We start from the raw sequence: 19,735 nt of genomic DNA, 5'->3' as shown, positions 1-19,735 counted from the left end.
ATTTCAGCTGCGTTCTGGGGGCACAATAACCCAGCACTTCCAATATGCGGGGGGAAACTGCTTACTGGTGCCACCGCCAAAAATTCTGAGAGACAGACATACCGCCGCAAAGCACCAACAGGACAGAAACGAGTGAGTGGGAGGTAACTGCAAAGGGGGAAGGAACGGACGGATTTGCTTGGGCAACACATCAAAGTCCAAATTGTTTTCCTTCAGTAACAGATCAGCAATGAAATGAAACTCACATCCTATTTATTTTTCTAGGAATAATGAATTTATCAAGAGAATTTCAATTATCTCCAAGGGCCATCCATGTCAAAATTGTAGAACGGAAAAAGCAGTCTCCGCTATTAACCTAGGGTCCTTGGGAAATTCAGACAAGAACTGATCCGAAGGAAGAGATTCATTCCTACACCTCGCACACAAAACCCTTCACATGTCAAGCTGTCCCTAAAGTGTGATTTCATGCAATGTTAAGTACAGCAGGGTAAATAACGTCTGCATGGGTAGAAGTTTGCTTAGCCTACTGAAACAGTGTTTTAGTTCCTCTTCGTGCACATCATAGAGGACCTGACATGGACCAATCAAACCGACAAAGATGAAGAAGTTGCAACGGCGTCTCTTCAACATCAGGCAAATGAAGAGATTTGGCCCCTAAGATCCTCAAGATGTTATACAGCTGCACCATCAAGAGCATCTTGACGGCAACTGCACTGTCTTCAACCGCAAATGCTCTACGGAGGGTGATGCGCACGGCCCAATACATCATTGGGGACGAGCGCTGTGCCCTCACAGAGTCCATGGGCTGTTCACTGTCTTACCATCTGGTACCCGGAGCGTCAGGTTTTGGACCAATAGGCTCCAAAACAGCTTCTACCACCAGGCCACCAGGCCATCAGACTGCTGAACAGCTAACCTGGTTGTCTCCCTGCACAGACCTTCCCCTTAGAGACTGTTTGCACTGACTCTACACACAACCAACCCTTACACACACACATACACTCAACAACAACCCATAAACAAGCAAATCGATTGATAAAGTCGCAAATGTGTGTGTATATTATATATATTTTTTATTATTATTATTATTATTATCATTTTTTTATGACACGTGACACCTGTCTGTGCTACTGAAATTGTATATGGTTATATTATGTAAAAACACTTATAAATTTGTTTTTAAAAATCATAAATGTTTTCTGAATTATATTTGTTATTACAATCCCCCTTCATGCAAATGAGCAATCATTCTAACAGTGGAATTCATACATTTCATATATGTTATCGCAAAAGAAAATTATAATTTGGCTGTGTTAATGAAGATCTTAGATTAACATTAGAATACAAACAAATATATTTTTAAATAATAACGATAGCATTTTAATTAGTTTGTTAATGTAGGCTATATGTAAAACAATAAATAAAAATTGGAGTGTTAAAACAATTGTATTCATGGGAGTTCCTTTGATACAACTATTTTTTATTTATTTTACCAGGCAAGTCAGTTAAGAACAAATTCTTATTTTCAATGACGGCCTGGGAACAGTTGGGTTAACTACCTGTTCAGGGGCAGAACGACAGATTTGTACCTTGTCAGCTCGGGGGGTTTGAACTCGCAACCTTCAGGTTACTAGTCCAACACTCTAACCACTAGAGTGGTTATGTTTTCTCGCCCCAATGACGGAGAAAGCATGTGTGTTGGAACACAGTAACAGCTTGGTCTTTTATATGTATATATATATAAATATATATATATATTTAAAAAATACCAACCAGTAAAACACACGGTAAAACATCATTAGCCTGAACATTATTATACATACCAAGTGTGCTTGATAAATAACGGCATTAATATATATATATATATAAGTATTGATATGACTGCAGTCAAAAAACAAACACAAAAGAAATGAACTTAATGTCAGCTTGCGTCTTCACACAATGTCATCGTTTGGATCATGTCCATGTTACATAAACAACGAAAACTGGCGAGTCCGTTTTTGCTTGACGACCTGCTTCTCTCAGCGAAGACATTTTGATAATCGGTCTGTATTATTTTCACCGGCTTGTTCTATCTAAAACTGTGCGGTCACTTCCTCATTACTGTTTCATCGTTTCGTTTTGGTGGTCAGCGTCGGGTAGGTTACTTTATAATTGTAAACCGTTAACTAGTTACCTGTCCAACGTTTTAATCAGTAACGTAAACTTTTGGATTTTCCCCCAAACTCAGTAACGTAATCTGATTACATTCAGTTATTTTTAGATGACTTTCCCCTTAAGAGGCATTAGAAGAAGACAAAAACATGCATGTTACCAATTGAACGACATCTATTGGAGAATAAATCCATGTTAAAGTTTACATAGTTGGTCATATATGGATGTTAAATTTTACTTTATGGGTTGGTTATGTAGGCTTCTTCTAACCCATCGTTTTCTACTACATATAATAAATCATACGATTAAATTGTATCTTTACATTTAAAAAGCAGAAGTCAAACCTAATTCCAGTCATTCCAATAAATGTTATCCCCCAAGAATAGGACTTGGAAATATGGAAGTAAAAAATGAGCCAAATTGTTTTACCTGAGCATGACCCCAGAACCAGCCCTACTCTGTTGTTTAGGATGTTGTTGTCATGGACAACTGATTTGGGCTCATTGACTCCAGTTGAAAAATAAATGCTGCGGCTCACGGAATGGCCTGCTTTGAGCCCTACTGAAATGTGATATGTACATGTGAAAAATGAATGTCATATGCTGCATTTGCTACAGGTCTAATGTTGACCTTTTAGTTGGTGACACTTTCATATCTTGATAATATTAAACTATTTACACATTTTTATTTGTAATTCAATCTTTATTAATAAACCAGGCAAGTCAATTAAGAACACATTCTTATTTACGTTGACGGCCTACACCGGCCAAGCCCGAACGACGCTGCGGCCAATTGTGCGCCGGCCTATGGGACTCCCAATCACGGCCGGTTGTGATACAGCCTGGATTCAACCCAGGGTGTCTGTAGTGTCTCTAACACTGAGATGCAGTACCTTAGACCGCTGCGCCATTCGGGAGCCCATCCACAGATGAAACAATAACAACACGGACGCCCCGCCTCTGTTTTGGTAAAAAAAAGCTGAGGGATGGGATGGGCCAGAGCTATGGATGGGTTAGGGTTAGAGCTATGGATGGGTTAGGCCAGAGCTATGGATGGGTTAGGGTTAGAGCTATGGATGGGTTAGGGTTAGAGCTATGGATGGGTTAGAGTTAGAGCTATGGATGGGTTAGGGTTAGGGTTAGAGCTATGGATGGGTTAGGGTTAGGGTTATTGATGGGTTAGGGTTAGGGTTAGGGATGGGTTAGGGTTAGGCCAGGGCTATGAATGGGTTAGGGTTAGGGTTAGGCCAGAGCTATGGATGGGTTAGGGTTAGGGTTAGAGCTATGGATGGGTTAGGGTTAGAGCTATGGATGGGTTAGGGTTAGAGCTATGGATGGGTTAGGGTTAGAGCTATGGATGTGTTAGGGTTAGAGCTATGGATGGGTTAGGGTTAGAGCTATGGATGGGTTAGGGTTAGAGCTATGGATGGGTTAGGGTTAGGGTTAGAGCTATGGATGGGTTAGGGTTAGGGTTAGAGCTATGGATGGGTTAGGGTTAGGGTTATTGATGGGTTAGGGTTAGGGTTAGGGATGGGTTAGGGTTAGGCCAGGGCTATGAATGGGTTAGGGTTAGGGTTAGGCCAGAGCTATGGATGGGTTAGGGTTAGGGTTAGAGCTATGGATGGGTTAGGGTTAGAGCTATGGATGGGTTAGGGTTAGAGCTATGGATGGGTTAGGGTTAGAGCTATGGATGGGTTAGGGTTAGAGCTATGGATGGGTTAGGGTTAGAGCTATGGATGGGTTAGGGTTAGAGCTATGGATGGGTTAGGGTTAGAGCTATGGATGGGTTAGGGTTAGAGCTATGGATGGGTTAGGGTTAGAGCTATGGATGGGTTAGGGTTAGGGATAGAGCTATGGATGGGTTAGGGTTAGGGTTAGAGCTATGGATGGGTTAGGGTTAGAGCTATGGATGGGTTAGGGTTAGAGCTATGGATGGGTTAGGGTTAGAGCTATGGATGGGTTAGGGTTAGAGCTATGGATGGGTTAGGGTTAGAGCTATGGATGGGTTAGGGTTAGAGCTATGGATGGGTTAGGGTTAGGGTTAGAGCTATGGATGGGTTAGGGTTAGGGTTAGAGCTATGGATGGGTTAGGGTTAGAGCTATGGATGGGTTAGGGTTAGAGCTATGGATGGGTTAGGGTTAGAGCTATGGATGGGTTAGGGTTAGAGCTATGGATGGGTTAGGGTTAGAGCTATGGATGGGTTATGGTTAGAGCTATGGATGGGTTAGGGTTAGAGCTATGGATGGGTTAGGGTTAGAGCTATGGATGGGCCAGAGCTATGGATGGGTTAGGGTTAGAGCTATGGATGGGTTAGGGTTAGAGCTATGGATGGGCCAGAGCTATGGATGGGTTAGGGTTAGAGCTATGGATGGGTTAGGGTTAGAGCTATGGATGGGTTAGAGCTATGGATGGGTTAGGCCAGAACTATGGATGGGTTAGGGTTAGAGCTATGGATGGGTTAGGGTTAGAGCTATGGATGGGTTAGGGTTAGGGATGGGCCAGAGCTATGGATGGGTTAGGGTTAGAGCTATGGATGGGTTAGGGTTAGAGCTATGGATGGGTTAGGGTTAGGGTTAGAGCTATGGATGGGTTAGGGTTAGGGTTAGAGCTATGGATGGGTTAGGGTTAGGGTTAGAGCTATGGATGGGTTAGGGTTAGAGCTATGGATGGGTTAGGGTTAGAGCTATGGATGGGTTAGGGTTAGAGCTATGGATGGGTTAGGGTTAGGGTTAGAGCTATGGCTGGGTTAGGGTTAGAGCTATGGATGGGTTAGGGTTAGAGCTATGGATGGGTTAGGGTTAGGGTTAGAGCTATGGATGGGTTAGGGTTAGAGCTATGGATGGGTTAGGGTTAGAGCTATGGATGGGTTAGGGTTAGAGCTATGGATGGGTTAGGGTTAGGGTTAGAGCTATGGGTGGGTTAGGGTTAGAGCTATGGATGGGTTAGGGTTAGAGCTATGGATGGGTTATGGTTAGAGCTATGGATGGGTTAGGGTTAGAGCTATGGATGGGTTAGGGTTAGAGCTATGGATGGGCCAGAGCTATGGATGGGTTAGGGTTAGAGCTATGGATGGGTTAGGGTTAGAGCTATGGATGGGCCAGAGCTATGGATGGGTTAGGGTTAGAGCTATGGATGGGTTAGAGCTATGGATGGGTTAGGGTTAGAGCTATGGATGGGTTAGGCCAGAGCTATGGATGGGTTAGGGTTAGAGCTATGGATGGGCCAGAGCTATGGATGGGTTAGGGTTAGAGCTATGGATGGGTTAGAGCTATGGATGGGTTAGAGCTATGGATGGGTTAGGCCAGAGCTATGGATGGGTTAGGGTTAGAGCTATGGATGGGTTAGGGTTAGAGCTATGGATGGGTTAGGGTTAGGGTTAGGGATGGGCCAGAGCTATGGATGGGTTAGGGTTAGGGTTAGGGATGGGCCAGAGCTATGGATGGGTTAGGGTTAGAGCTATGGATGGGTTAGTGTTAGGGTTAGAGCTATGTATGGGTTAGGGTTAGAGCTATGGATGGGTTAGGGTTAGAGCTATGGATGGGTTAGGGTTAGAGCTATGGATGGGTTAGGCCAGAGCTATGGATGGGTTAGAGTTAGAGCTATGGATGGGTTAGGGTTAGGGATGGGCCAGAGCTATGGATGGGTTAGGGTTAGAGTTATGGATGGGTTAGGATTAGGGTTAGGGATGGGGATGGGCCAGAGCTATGGATGAGTTAGGGTTAGGGTTAGGGTTAGGGATGGGCCAGGCTATGGATGGGTTAGGGTTAGAGCTATGGATGGGTTAGGGTTAGGGTTAGAGCTATGGATGGGTTAGGGTTAGGGTTAGAGCTACGGATGGGTTAGGGTTAGGGTTAGAGCCATGGATGGGTTAGGGTTAGAGGTATGGATGGGTTAGGGTTAGAGCTATGGATGGGTTAGGGTTAGAGCTATGGATGGGTTAGGGTTAGGGTTAGAGCTATGGATGGGTTAGGGTTAGAGCTATGGATGGGTTAGGGTTAGAGCTATGGATGGGTTAGGGTTAGAGCTATGGATGGGTTAGGGTTAGGGTTAGAGCTATGGATGGGTTAGGGTTAGAGCTATGGATGGGTTATGGTTAGAGCTATGGATGGGTTAGGGTTAGAGCTATGGATGGGTTAGGGTTAGAGCTATGGATGGGCCAGAGCTATGGATGGGTTAGGGTTAGAGCTATGGATGGGTTAGGGTTAGAGCTATGGATGGGCCAGAGCTATGGATGGGTTAGGGTTAGAGCTATGGATGGGTTAGGGTTAGAGCTATGGATGGGTTAGGCCAGAGCTATGGATGGGTTAGGGTTAGAGCTATGGATGGGTTAGGGTTAGAGCTATGGATGGGTTAGGGTTAGGGTTAGGGATGGGCCAGAGCTATGGATGGGTTAGGGTTAGAGCTATGGATGGGTTAGGGTTAGAGCTATGGATGGGTTAGGGTTAGGGTTAGAGCTATGTATGGGTTAGGGTTAGAGCTATGGATGGGTTAGGGTTAGAGCTATGGATGGGTTAGGCCAGAGCTATGGATGGGTTAGAGTTAGAGCTATGGATGGGTTAGGGTTAGGGATGGGGATGGGCCAGAGCTATGGATGTGTTAGGGTTAGGGTTAGGGTTAGGGTTAGGGATGGGCCAGAGCTATGGATGGGTTAGGGTTAGAGCTATGGATGGGTTAGGGTTAGGGTTAGGGATGGGGATGGGCCAGAGCTATGGATGGGTTAGGGTTAGGGTTAGGGTTAGGGATGGGCCAGAGCTATGGATGGGTTAGGGTTAGAGCTATGGATGGGTTAGGGTTAGGGTTAGAGCTATGGATGGGTTAGGGTTAGAGCTATGGATGGGTTAGGGTTAGAGCTATGGATGGGTTAGGGTTAGAGCTATGGATGGGTTAGGGTTAGAGCTATGGATGGGTTAGGGTTAGAGCTATGGATGGGTTAGGGTTAGAGCTATGGATGGGTTAGGGTTAGAGCTATGGATGGGTTAGGGTTAGAGCTATGGATGGGTTAGGGTTAGAGCTATGGATGGGTTAGGGTTAGAGCTATGGATGGGTTAGGGTTAGGGTTAGGGTTAGAGCTATGGATGGGTTAGGGTTAGGGTTAGAGCTATGGATGGGTTAGGGTTAGAGCTATGGATGGGTTAGGGTTAGAGCTATGGATGGGTTAGGGTTAGAGCTATGGATGGGTTAGGGTTAGGGATGGGGATGGGCCAGAGCTATGGATGGGTTAGGGTTAGGGTTAGGGTTAGGGATGGGCCAGAGCTATGGATGGGTTAGGGTTAGAGCTATGGATGGGTTAGGGTTAGGGTTAGGGATGGGGATGGGCCAGAGCTATGGATGGGTTAGGGTTAGAGCTATGGATGGGTTAGGGTTAGGGTTAGAGCTAGGGATGGGTTAGAGTTAGAGCTATGGATGGGTTAGGGTTAGGGTTAGAGCTATGGATGGGTTAGGGTTAGGGTTAGAGCTATGGATGGGTTAGGGTTAGAGCTATGGATGGGTTAGGGTTAGAGCTATGGATGGGTTAGGGTTAGAGCTATGGATGGGTTAGGGTTAGAGCTATGGATGGGTTAGGGTTAGGGTTAGAGCTATGGATGGGTTAGGGTTAGAGCTATGGATGGGTTAGGGTTAGGGTTAGAGCTGTGGATGGGTTAGGGTTAGGGTTAGAGCTATGGATGGGTTAGGGTTAGAGCTATGGATGGGTTAGGGTTAGGGTTAGAGCTATGGATGGGTTAGGGTTAGAGCTATGGATGGGTTAGGGTTAGAGCTATGGATGGGTTAGGGTTAGAGCTATGGATGGGTTAGGGTTAGAGCTATGGATGGGTTAGGGTTAGAGCTATGGATGGGTTAGGGTTAGAGCTATGGATGGGTTAGGGTTAGAGCTATGGATGGGTTAGGGTTAGAGCTATGGATGGGTTAGGGTTAGAGCTATGGATGGGTTAGGGTTAGGGAAGGGCCAGAGCTATGGATGCAAGGATGGTTATCCATGACGTCAACATTATAGTTTTAACCATGTTATGAGGGTATACAGGACTGACCATTCATGACACCATGTTATGAGGCTATACAGGACTGACCATCCATGATATCAACATTATAGTTATAACCATGTTATGAGGCTATACAGGACTGACCATCCATGATATCAACATTATAGTTATAACCATGTTATGAGGCTATACAGGACTGACCATCCATCAACATTATAGTTATAACCATGTTATGAGGCTATACAGGACTGACCATCCATGATATCAACATTATAGTTATAACCATGTTATGAGGCTATACAGGACTGACCATCCATGATATCAACATTATAGTTATAACCATGTTATGAGGCTATATATAAAAAAATTAGACTGAGCAATAAAAAATAAAAAAATATTCCATAGGCTGGGATCTGCACTATACAGCTGTTGTTCTATAGGCTGGGATCTGCACTATACAGCTGTTGTTCTATAGGCTGGGATCTGCACTATACAGCTGTTGTTCTATAGGCTGGGATCTGCACTATACAGCTGTTGTTCTATAGGCTGGGATCAACACTATACAGCTGTTGTTCCATAGGCTGGGATCCACACTATACAGCTGTTGTTCTATAGGCTGGGATCTGCACTATACAGCTATACCCTCCCTCTCCGTGGCTCGATGACTCATTGCGAGCTCACAGAACAGGGCTCCGGGCAGCCGAGCGGAAATGGAGGAAAACTCACCTCCCTGCGGACCTGGCATCCTTTCACTCCCTCCTCTCTACATTTTCCTCCTCTGTCTCTGCTGCTAAAGCCACTTTCTACCACGCTAAATTCCAAGCATCTGCCTCTAACCCTAGGAAGCTCTTTGCCACCTTCTCCTCCCTCCTGAATCCTCCTCCCCCCCTCCTCCCTCTCTGCAGACGACTTCGTCAACCATTTTGAAAAGAAGGTCGACGACATCCGATCCTCGTTTGCTAAGTCAAACGACACCGCTGGTTCTGCTCACACTGCCCTACCCTGTGCTCTGACCTCTTTCTCCCCTCTCTCTCCAGATGAAATCTCGCGTCTTGTGACGGCCGGCCGCCCAACAACCTGCCCGCTTGACCCTATCCCCTCCCCTCTTCTCCAGACCATTTCCGGAGACCTTCTCTCTTACCTCACCTCGCTCATCAACTCATCCCTGACCGCTGGCTACGTCCCTTCCGTCTTCAAGAGAGCGAGAGTTGCACCCCTTCTGAAAAAACCTACACTCGATCTCTCCGATGTCAACAATTACAGACCAGTATCCCTTCTTTCTTTTCTCTCCAAAACTCTTGAACGTGCCGTCCTTGGCCAGCTCTCCCGCTATCTCTCTCTGAATGACCTTCTTGATCCAAATCAGTCAGGTTTCAAGACTAGTCATTCAACTGAGACTGCTCTCCTCTGTATCACGGAGGCGCTCCGCACTGCTAAAGCTAACTCTCTCTCCTCTGCTCTCATCCTTCTAGCTCTATCGGCTGCCTTCGATACTGTGAACCATCAGATCCTCCTCTCCACCCTCTCCGAGTTGGGCATCTCCGGCGCGGCCCACGCTTGGATTGCGTCCTACCTGACAGGTCGCTCCTACCAGGTGGCGTGGCGAGAATCTGTCTCCTCACCACGCGCTCTCACCACTGGTGTCCCCCAGGGCTCTGTTCTAGGCCCTCTCCTATTCTCGCTATACACCAAGTCACTTGGCTCTGTCATAACCTCACATGGTCTCTCCTATCATTGCTATGCAGACGACACACAACTAATCTTCTCCTTTCCCCCTTCTGATGACCAGGTGGCGAATCGCATCTCTGCATGTCTGGCAGACATATCAGTGTGGATGACGGATCACCACCTCAAGCTGAACCTCGGCAAGACGGAGCTGCTCTTCCTCCCGGGGAAGGACTGCCCGTTCCATGATCTCGCCATCACGGTTGACAACTCCATTGTGTCCTCCTCCCAGAGCGCTAAGAACCTTGGTGTGATCCTGGACAACACCCTGTCGTTCTCAACCAACATCAAGGCGGTGGCCCGTTCCTGTAGGTTCATGCTCTACAACATCCGTAGAGTACGACCCTGCCTCACACAGGAAGCGGCGCAGGTCCTAATCCAGGCACTTGTCATCTCCCGTCTGGATTACTGCAACTCGCTGTTGGCTGGGCTCCCTGCCTGTGCCATTAAACCCCTTCAACTCATCCAGAACGCCACAGCCCGTCTGGTGTTCAACCTTCCCAAGTTCTCTCACGTCACCCCGCTCCTCCGTTCTCTCCACTGGCTTCCAGTTGAAGCTCGCATCCGCTACAAGACCATGGTGCTTGCCTACGGAGCTGTGAGGGGAACGGCACCTCAGTACCTCCAGGCTCTGATCAGGCCCTACACCCAAACAAGGGCACTGCGTTCATCCACCTCTGGCCTGCTCGCCTCCCTACCACTGAGGAAGTACAGCTCCCGCTCAGCCCAGTCAAAACTGTTCGCTGCTCTGGCCCCCCAATGGTGGAACAAACTCCCTCACGACGCCAGGACAGCGGAGTCAATCACCACCTTCCGGAGACACCTGAAACCCCACCTCTTTAAGGAATACCTAGGATAGGATAAGTATTCCCTCTCACCCCCCCCTTTAAGATTTAGATGCACTATTGTAAAGTGACTGTTCCACTGGATGTCATAAGGTGAATGCACCAATTTGTAAGTCGCTCTGGATAAGAGCGTCTGCTAAATGACTTAAATGTAAAATGTAAATGTTATTCTATAGGCTGGGATCAACACTATACAGCTGTTATTCCATAGGCTGGGATCCACACTATGCAGCTGTTATTCTATAGGCTGGGATCTGCACTATACAGCTGTTATTCTATAGGCTGGGATCCACACTATACAGCTGTTATTCTATAGGCTGGGATCAACACTATACAGCTGTTATTCTATAGGCTGGGATCCACACTATACAGCTGTTGTTCTATAGGCTGGGATCCACACTATACAGCTGTTATTCTATAGGCTGGGATCAACGCTATACAGCTGTTGTTCTATAGGCTGGGATCAACACTATACAGCTGTTATTCTATAGGCTGGGATCTGCACTATACAGCTGTTGTTCTATAGGCTGGGATCATGCAGTTTTTATGCAGTTTTTGCAAGAGCCAATTTTTTTTGCACTGGCTGTCTACTGGTTTCAAACACAGTAATTGATACGCAGTTTAAACTTCTTGAATTCAACCATTATTGGGTTCCAATACACAGCAATCCACAACAACCACAATCCATAAGGCGCAAAGAGCTTAGATGAGAGAGCAGCAGTGTGATTCACATCAATGCGCTATGTAAAATGCGCAATGCACAGTACATTACCTCCAAGCGTTTATTCAAGTTGGATAATCTTTGATGCAGACAGCAGTCGCACCATTGGAAAGCATAGCTTGGACTGTAGCCTAAAAAAAAGTAGATTCCCGCTATTTTGCCGCGATCCAGCAAACACATTTGGTGTGTCATCATAGTGGTCTCTGACATCACAGTGGTCTCTGACATCATAGTGGTCTCTGACATCACAGTGGTCTCTGACATCATAGTGGTCTCTGACATCACAGTGGTCTCTGACATCATAGTGGTCTCTGACATCATAGTGGTCTCTGACATCATAGTGGTCTCTGACATCATAGTGGTCTCTGATTGGTGGTCTGACTCACTCAGGTGGAACAAATTTAAATTGTGCGCCTTTTTTGTCAATGCTGATTTCAATGTCATTGAGAAAACAGAGAAGTGTCAACGTTTTTAGAGTCGCAAACATCCTTTCTGAATTTAAAAGTAATCATTGAAGTAAACATCTAGTTTTTGCAAAAGTATCTGTAATCTGAACACATTATTTTTGCTGGTAATGTAACAGATGACAGTTACCGTTTGTTTTGTTGTAATCCCCTATATGTTTCGGATTACATGTCATCGGGATCTCCCCAACCCTGTTGGTGGTGGCACGAGCAGCTGCTCATTGCGCACGTTCTGTTTTTTTTATGTGCGTTTAGGACGTTCAAAGCTGAGGCTCAGATTCAGAATCAGAAGAATAATCATCAGATATGTCATGATTAATTTCTTCCCTCTTCCATCGGAGTCATTTTCATTCAGATTTTGTAGCAGCACGTGCATCCATTAGTCCTGGGCTTCTTGCCATTGTAAATTACGCACGCTCTCACTGTTCACTAGCAGTAAACCAGAAGTAGACTGATAAGACTGCTTGGATTCGGTGGACGGATATAGGGTACACACTATTTTGATATTATAATTTGAATAGATCGATACAATAGAACGGTCTGCCTTGTTATTCATTCACAGTTGGTGATTACATAATAATACATGGTCTACTTCCCCTCACTCATCATACTTCTACTTCATTGGTTTTTATCTGTTATGTGTGAAATTATACTGAACAGAAATATAAACGCAACATGTAAAGTGTTGGTCCCATGTTTCATGAGTTGAAAAAAAAAATCACAACAGATACTGTAAATAAGCACATAAAGCGTATTTCTCTAAAATGTACATAAATGAGTTTACATCCCTGTTAAGGAGCATTTCTCCTTTGCCAAGATAATCCATCCACCTGACAGTTGTGGCATATCAAGAAGCTGTTTAAACAGCATGATCATTACACAGGTGCACCTTGTGCTGGGCACAGTAAAAGGTCACTCTAAAATTGGCAGTTTTGTCACACAACACAATGACACAGATGTCTCAAGTTTTTTGAGGGAGCGTGCAAATTGGCATGCTGCCTACAGGAACGTCCACCAGAGTTGTTGCCTGAGAATTTACTGTTAATTTATTTTTCATCCGTCGCCTCCAATGTAATTTTAGAAAAATTGGCAGTACTGTACATCCAACCAGCCTCATAACCACAGACCATGTGTAACCACGGGGGGTGTTGCTGAGGAGAAATCTCTGATTGGCTGGGCCTGGCTCCCCATGGTTGGGCCTGGCTCCCCTTGGTTGGGCCTGGCTCCCCATGGCTGGGCCTGGCTCCCCATGGCTGGGCCTGGCTCCCCATGGCTGGGCCTGGCTCCCCATGGTTGGGCCTGGCTCCCCATGGCTGGGCCTGGCTCCCCATGATTGGGCCTGGCTCCCCATGGCTGGGCCTGGCTCCCCATGGCTGGGCCTGGCTCCCCATGGCTGGGCCTGGCTCCCCATGGCTGGGCCTGGCTCCCCATGGTTGGGCCTGGCTCCCCATGGTTGGGCCTGGCTCCCCATGGTTGGGCCTGGCTCCCCATGGTTGGGCCTGGCTCCCCATGGCTGGGCCTGGCTCCCCATGGTTGGGCCTGGCTCCCCATGGCTGGGCCTGGCTCCCCATGGCTGCGCCCTTTCCCAGCCATGTGAAATCCATAGATTAGGGCCTTATGCAACTCGGTCAAATCCTTGAAATTGTTGCATGTTGCATGTATATTGTTTTGTTTGGTGTAGTTTCGGTCTAGTTTAGGTTCAGTTTCAAGGCAATTATCAGGATGATTATCACTGTCTAGAGAAGAAGGAGGGGCAACCCTTCTAAAAAGTGCATTGATTATCATGAATGATTTCTGAGAAAATGCTTTGTAACCCTCTTCCAGGAGAACTTACATAAGCTGATGACCAACTTGAGGAGCACTCATCCTCACTTTGTACGCTGCCTGATCCCCAACGAGCCAAAGACTCCAGGTACTATACATGTTGAGTTAAATGTGACATCTTATCAGTTCAGTATCAGTAACCTTAACCAACTAATCTTTTAACCTGTTTAAGATCATTTTAAAGAGACTTGGTTTGTGTTTCCAGGTCTGATGGAGAACTTCCTGGTTATCCACCAGCTCAGGTGTAATGGTGTTCTGGAGGGTATCAGGATCTGCAGGAAGAGCTTCCCCAGCAGAATCATCTACGCTGACTTCAAGCCAAAATTACACACCCTCCCAAAACTGCTTATAATTCCAGTTCTGTTTGTGATATTAAGATTCTAACAATGATACTGTGCTTTATATACTTGTTTAGGACAAGTCAAGGAAGGAGGAGGAGGAGGGGGTGGGGGGTGCATGACTTTTTTTTTTAAATGGCAGAGTAATATTGTTTTTACATTTTAATGAGCAGTTTAAATGACTGCTTTAACGGTTCTAGTGTATCTGCCTGATTTAGTTTTTTGGCAGAGACACCACACGCACAAGAGCCTAATTGTAGCCAAATACTTATGTACCAGTACATATGGGCACGACTTGATACTGTTAGTAGGCCTCCTTACTACAACACGTAGTAAAATGATGACGCCCCCAAAAAATAAGCAGAATGCAAACTTTGCAAACATCGGGTTTTACTTACCAAGATAACCTACTACCATAGTTCGACAACGAATATGACATGCCGCTTGAAAACAATAAGATAACCTACTTTGTTTTTCTAGTTGCTAAAACATTGACAGGTTTTACATGCTTGACAGGTGCAGTGGCGCTCGCCAAAGGTGCTGGACTGAGCACTGTTACTGTATACAACACGTGGTCAACTCTGCAACGGGAGAGCTAGGCCACCTGGTGTGCAGGCTTTTGATCGAGCATGGCTCAGACACGCCCGAGTCAGCTTAACAAGTTCCCGTTGAACAGTTGAGTGTGTTGGAGTAGGGCTGGAACAAAAGCCTGCACACTCTCCTGGGGCTATTATGACATTAGAACAGTAACCTAGAACTGAAAAATGTCTAATTCAATAATTCCCTCATTCGGTGAATCAGTTGTCAAATGGCTGCTAAGCGGGAGGGCTCTAGACTTGACTTTTTGTTTCCAGTGTCAGGTAAGACAGGAAGTTAGCTATACCATCTAGATCAGGTATTCCCAAACTGGGGTATGTACTCACAATGCCGTCGGGGGTTACGCCAAATAAAAATGTGATTCACATTTATTTTTCAACGGAGCTATACATTTGGTTGTTTTTTGTCTCGCCTGAGTAGCCTCATTTCACTGGCAAAAAAATAAAAAATGAAACTATTTAGTGTTCAGCTATATAATAACACAATGTCAAATACAGGTAGCCTAGTCAAATAATGAACATCCAATCACATTAACCGTTACTCATCCAATCACATTAACCGTTACTCATCCAATCACATTAACCGTTACTCATCCAATCACATGAACCGTTACTCATCCAATCACATTAACCGTTATTCATCATCCAATCACATTAACCGTTACTCATCCAATCACATTAACCGTTATTCATCCAATCACATTAACCGTTACTCATCCAATCACATTAACCGTTACTCATACAATCACATTAACCGTTACTCATCCAATCACATTAACCGTTATTCATCCAATCACATTAACCGTTACTCATCCAATCACATTAACCGTTATTCATCCAATCACATTAACCGTTACTCATCCAATCATTAACCGTTATTCATTAATTAACCGTTACTCATCCAATCACATTAACCATCCAATCACATTAACCGTTATTCATCCAATCACATTAACCGTTACTCATCCAATCACATTAACCGTTACTCATCCAATCACATTAACCGTTACTCATCCAATCACATTAACCAATCACATTAACCGTTACTCATACAATCACATTAACCGTTACTCATACAATCACATTAACCGTTACTCATCCAATCACATTAACCGTTACTCATCCAATCACATTAACCGAAACCTTCACTCATTCACAGACATTTTGAAACGTTACTCAACAATCACATTAACGAAAATCACATAAGCCACAGGAGTTTTTTTTTGGACCGAAAAATAAGCCACAGGAGTTTTTTTGGACCGAGAATAAAGACGACTTTCGAGTAGTAAGACAAGTAAGAAGGGGCTAGAAGCGTCTTATATGGTGAGCTACCGAGTGGCTAGGACAGGCAAGCCCCATACTATTGTGGAGGACTTAATTCTTCCTGCTGCAGAGGATATGGCTGGGACAATGCTGGGGGGAAAAGCCCCAAACAACTATACAGACAATGCCGTTATCAAACAACACTGTTTCACGACGCATTAGTGGCATGTCAGGAGATGTTCCGTAATGATTAATGCTTCACATACAAGCCAGTGAATTATATGTCTGTTACAGCTGGATGAGTCAACAGACGTGGCAGGCCTGGTATATGTCTGTTACAGCTGGATGAGTCAACAGACCTGACACAGCTCCTGGTATATGTCTGTTACAGCTGGATGAGTCAACAGGCCTGGCACAGCTCCTGGTATATGTCTGTTACAGCTGGATGAGTCAACAGGCCTGGCACAGCTCCTGGTATATGTCTGTTACAGCTGGATGAGTCAACAGGGCCTGGCACAGCTCCTGGTATATGTCTGTTACAGCTGGATGAGTCAACAGGCGTGGCAGGCCTGGTACAGCTCCTGGTATATGAGTCAACAGGCCTGGTACAGCTCCTGGTATATGTCTGTTACAGCTGGATGTGTCAACAGGCCTGGCACAGCTCCTGGTATATGTGTCAACAGGCCTGGCACAGCTCCTGGTATATGTGTCAACAGGCCTGACACAGCTCCTGGTATATGTCTGTTACAGCTGGATGAGTCAACAGGCCTGGCACAGCTCCTGGTATATGTCTGTTACAGCTGGATGAGTCAACAGACCTGGCACAGCTCCTGGTATATGTCTGTTACAGCTGGATGAGTCAACAGGGCCTGGCACAGCTCCTGGTATATGTCTGTTACAGCTGGATGAGTCAACAGACCTGGCACAGCTCCTGGTATATGAGTCAACAGGCCTGACACAGCTCCTGGTATATGTCTGTTACAGCTGGATGAGTCAACAGTGCCTGGCACAGCTCCTGGTATATGTCTGTTACAGCTGGATGAGTCAACAGGGCCTGGCACAGCTCCTGGTATATGTCTGTTACAGCTGGATGAGTCAACAGGGCCTGGCACAGCTCCTGGTATATGTCTGTTACAGCTGGATGAGTCAACAGGCCTGGCACAGCTCCTGGTATATGTGTCAACAGGCCTGGCACAGCTCCTGGTATATGTGTCAACAGGCCTGACACAGCTCCTGGTATATGTCTGTTACAGCTGGATGAGTCAACAGGCCTGGCACAGCTCCTGGTATATGTCTGTTACTGCTGGATGAGTCAACAGGCCTGGCACAGCTCCTGGTATATGTCTGTTACAGCTGGATGAGTCAACAGGCCTGGCACAGCTCCTGGTATATGTCTGTTACAGCTGGATGAGTCAACAGGCCTGGCACAGCTCCTGGTATATGTCTGTTACAGCTGGATGAGTCAACAGGGCCTGGTACAGCTCCTGGTATATGTCTGTTACAGCTGGATGAGTCAACAGGCCTGGCACAGCTCCTGGTATATGTCTGTTACAGCTGGATGAGTCAACAGGCCTGGCTCAGCTCCTGGTATATGTCTGTTACAGCTGGATGAGTCAACAGGCGTGGTACAGCTCCTGGTATATGTCTGTTACAGCTGGATGAGTCAACAGGCCTGGCACAGCTCCTGGTATATGTGTCAACAGGCCTGGCACAGCTCCTGGTATATGTGTCAACAGGCCTGACACAGCTCCTGGTATATGTCTGTTACAGCTGGATGAGTCAACAGGCCTGGCTCAGCTCCTGGTATATGTCTGTTACAGCTGGATGAGTCAACAGGCGTGGTACAGCTCCTGGTATATGTCTGTTACAGCTGGATGAGTCAACAGGCCTGGCACAGCTCCTGGTATATGTGTCAACAGGCCTGGCACAGCTCCTGGTATATGTCTGTTACAGCTGGATGAGTCAACAGGCCTGGCACAGCTCCTGGTATATGTCTGTTACAGCTGGATGAGTCAACAGACCTGGCACAGCTCCTGGTATATGTCTGTTACAGCTGGATGAGTCAACAGGCCTGGCACAGCTCCTGGTATATGTCTGTTACAGCTGGATGAGTCAACAGGGCCTGGTACAGCTCCTGGTATATGTCTGTTACAGCTGGATGAGTCAACAGGCCTGGCACAGCTCCTGGTATATGTCTGTTACAGCTGGATGAGTCAACAGGCCTGGCTCAGCTCCTGGTATATGTCTGTTACAGCAGGATGAGTCAACAGGCGTGGTACAGCTCCTGGTATATGTCTGTTACAGCTGGATGAGTCAACAGGGCCTGGCACAGCTCCTGGTATATGTCTGTTACAGCTGGATGAGTCAACAGGGCCTGGCACAGCTCCTGGTATATGTCTGTTACAGCTGGATGAGTCAACAGGCCTGGCACAGCTCCTGGTATATGTCTGTTACAGCTGGATGAGTCAACAGGCCTGGCACAGCTCCTGGTATATGTCTGTTACAGCTGGATGAGTCAACAGGCCTGGCACAGCTCCTGGTATATGTCTGTTACAGCTGGATGAGTCAACAGACGTGGCACAGCTCCTGGTATATGTCTGTTACAGCTGGATGAGTCAACAGACGTGGCACAGCTCCTGGTATATGTCTGTTACAGCTGGATGAGTCAACAGGCCTGGCACAGCTCCTGGTATATGTCTGTTACAGCTGGATGAGTCAACAGGCCTGGCACAGCTCCTGGTATATGTCTGTTACAGCTGGATGAGTCAACAGGGCCTGGTACAGCTCCTGGTATATGTCTGTTACAGCTGGATGAGTCAACAGGCCTGGCACAGCTCCTGGTATATGTCTGTTACAGCTGGATGAGTCAACAGGCCTGGCTCAGCTCCTGGTATATGTCTGTTACAGCTGGATGAGTCAACAGGCGTGGTACAGCTCCTGGTATATGTCTGTTACAGCTGGATGAGTCAACAGGGCCTGGCACAGCTCCTGGTATATGTATGTTACAGCTGGATGAGTCAACAGGGCCTGGCACAGCTCCTGGTATATGTCTGTTACAACAGGCCTGGATGAGTCAACAGGCCTGGCACAGCTCCTGGTATATGTCTGTTACAGCTGGATGAGTCAACAGGGCCTGGCACAGCTCCTGGTATATGTCTGTTACAGCTGGATGAGTCAACAGGCCTGGCACAGCTCCTGGTATATGTCTGTTACAGCTGGATGAGTCAACAGACGTGGCACAGCTCCTGGTATATGTCTGTTACAGCTGGATGAGTCAACAGGCCTGGCACAGCTCCTGGTATATGTCTGTTACAGCTGGATGAGTCAACAGGCCTGGCACAGCTCCTGGTATATGTCTGTTACAGCTGGATGAGTCAACAGACGTGGCACAGCTCCTGGTATATGTCTGTTACAGCTGGATGAGTCAACAGGCCTGGCACAGCTCCTGGTATATGTCTGTTACAGCTGGATGAGTCAACAGGCCTGACACAGCTCCTGGTATATGTCTGTTACAGCTGGATGAGTCAACAGGCCTGGCACAGCTCCTGGTATATGTCTGTTACAGCTGGATGAGTCAACAGGCCTGGCACAGCTCCTGGTATATGTGTCAACAGGCCTGGCACAGCTCCTGGTATATGTCTGCTACAGTTGGATGAGTGAACAGACGTGGCACAGCTCCTGGTATATGTCTGTTACAGATGGATGAGTCAACAGGCCTGGCACAGCTCCTGGTATATGTCTGTTACAGCTGGATGAGTCAACAGGCCTGGCACAGCTCCTGGTATATGTCTGTTACAGATGGATGAGTCAACAGGCCTGGCACAGCT

At 46.5% G+C, this 19,735-nt stretch overlaps 1 long non-coding RNA gene across 1 annotated transcript; it reads left to right on the top strand.

Annotated features, from left to right (window-relative positions):
- The first annotated feature begins 2,042 nt into the window (after positions 1-2,042).
- Positions 2,043-14,103, top strand: LOC124033425. The gene is made up of 3 exons (XR_006838384.1): positions 2,043-2,138; positions 13,712-13,799; positions 13,917-14,103. It is a non-coding gene; the product is annotated as an uncharacterized LOC124033425 (long non-coding RNA).
- The last annotated feature ends 5,632 nt before the right edge of the window (positions 14,104-19,735 follow it).

This window comes from Oncorhynchus gorbuscha, linkage group LG04 (assembly GCF_021184085.1).
Source record: "Oncorhynchus gorbuscha isolate QuinsamMale2020 ecotype Even-year linkage group LG04, OgorEven_v1.0, whole genome shotgun sequence".
NCBI classification, from domain to species: Eukaryota; Metazoa; Chordata; class Actinopteri; order Salmoniformes; family Salmonidae; genus Oncorhynchus; species Oncorhynchus gorbuscha.
Note: the sequence above shows the minus strand (reverse complement) of the source record. Positions and strands in the feature narration are given on the sequence as shown.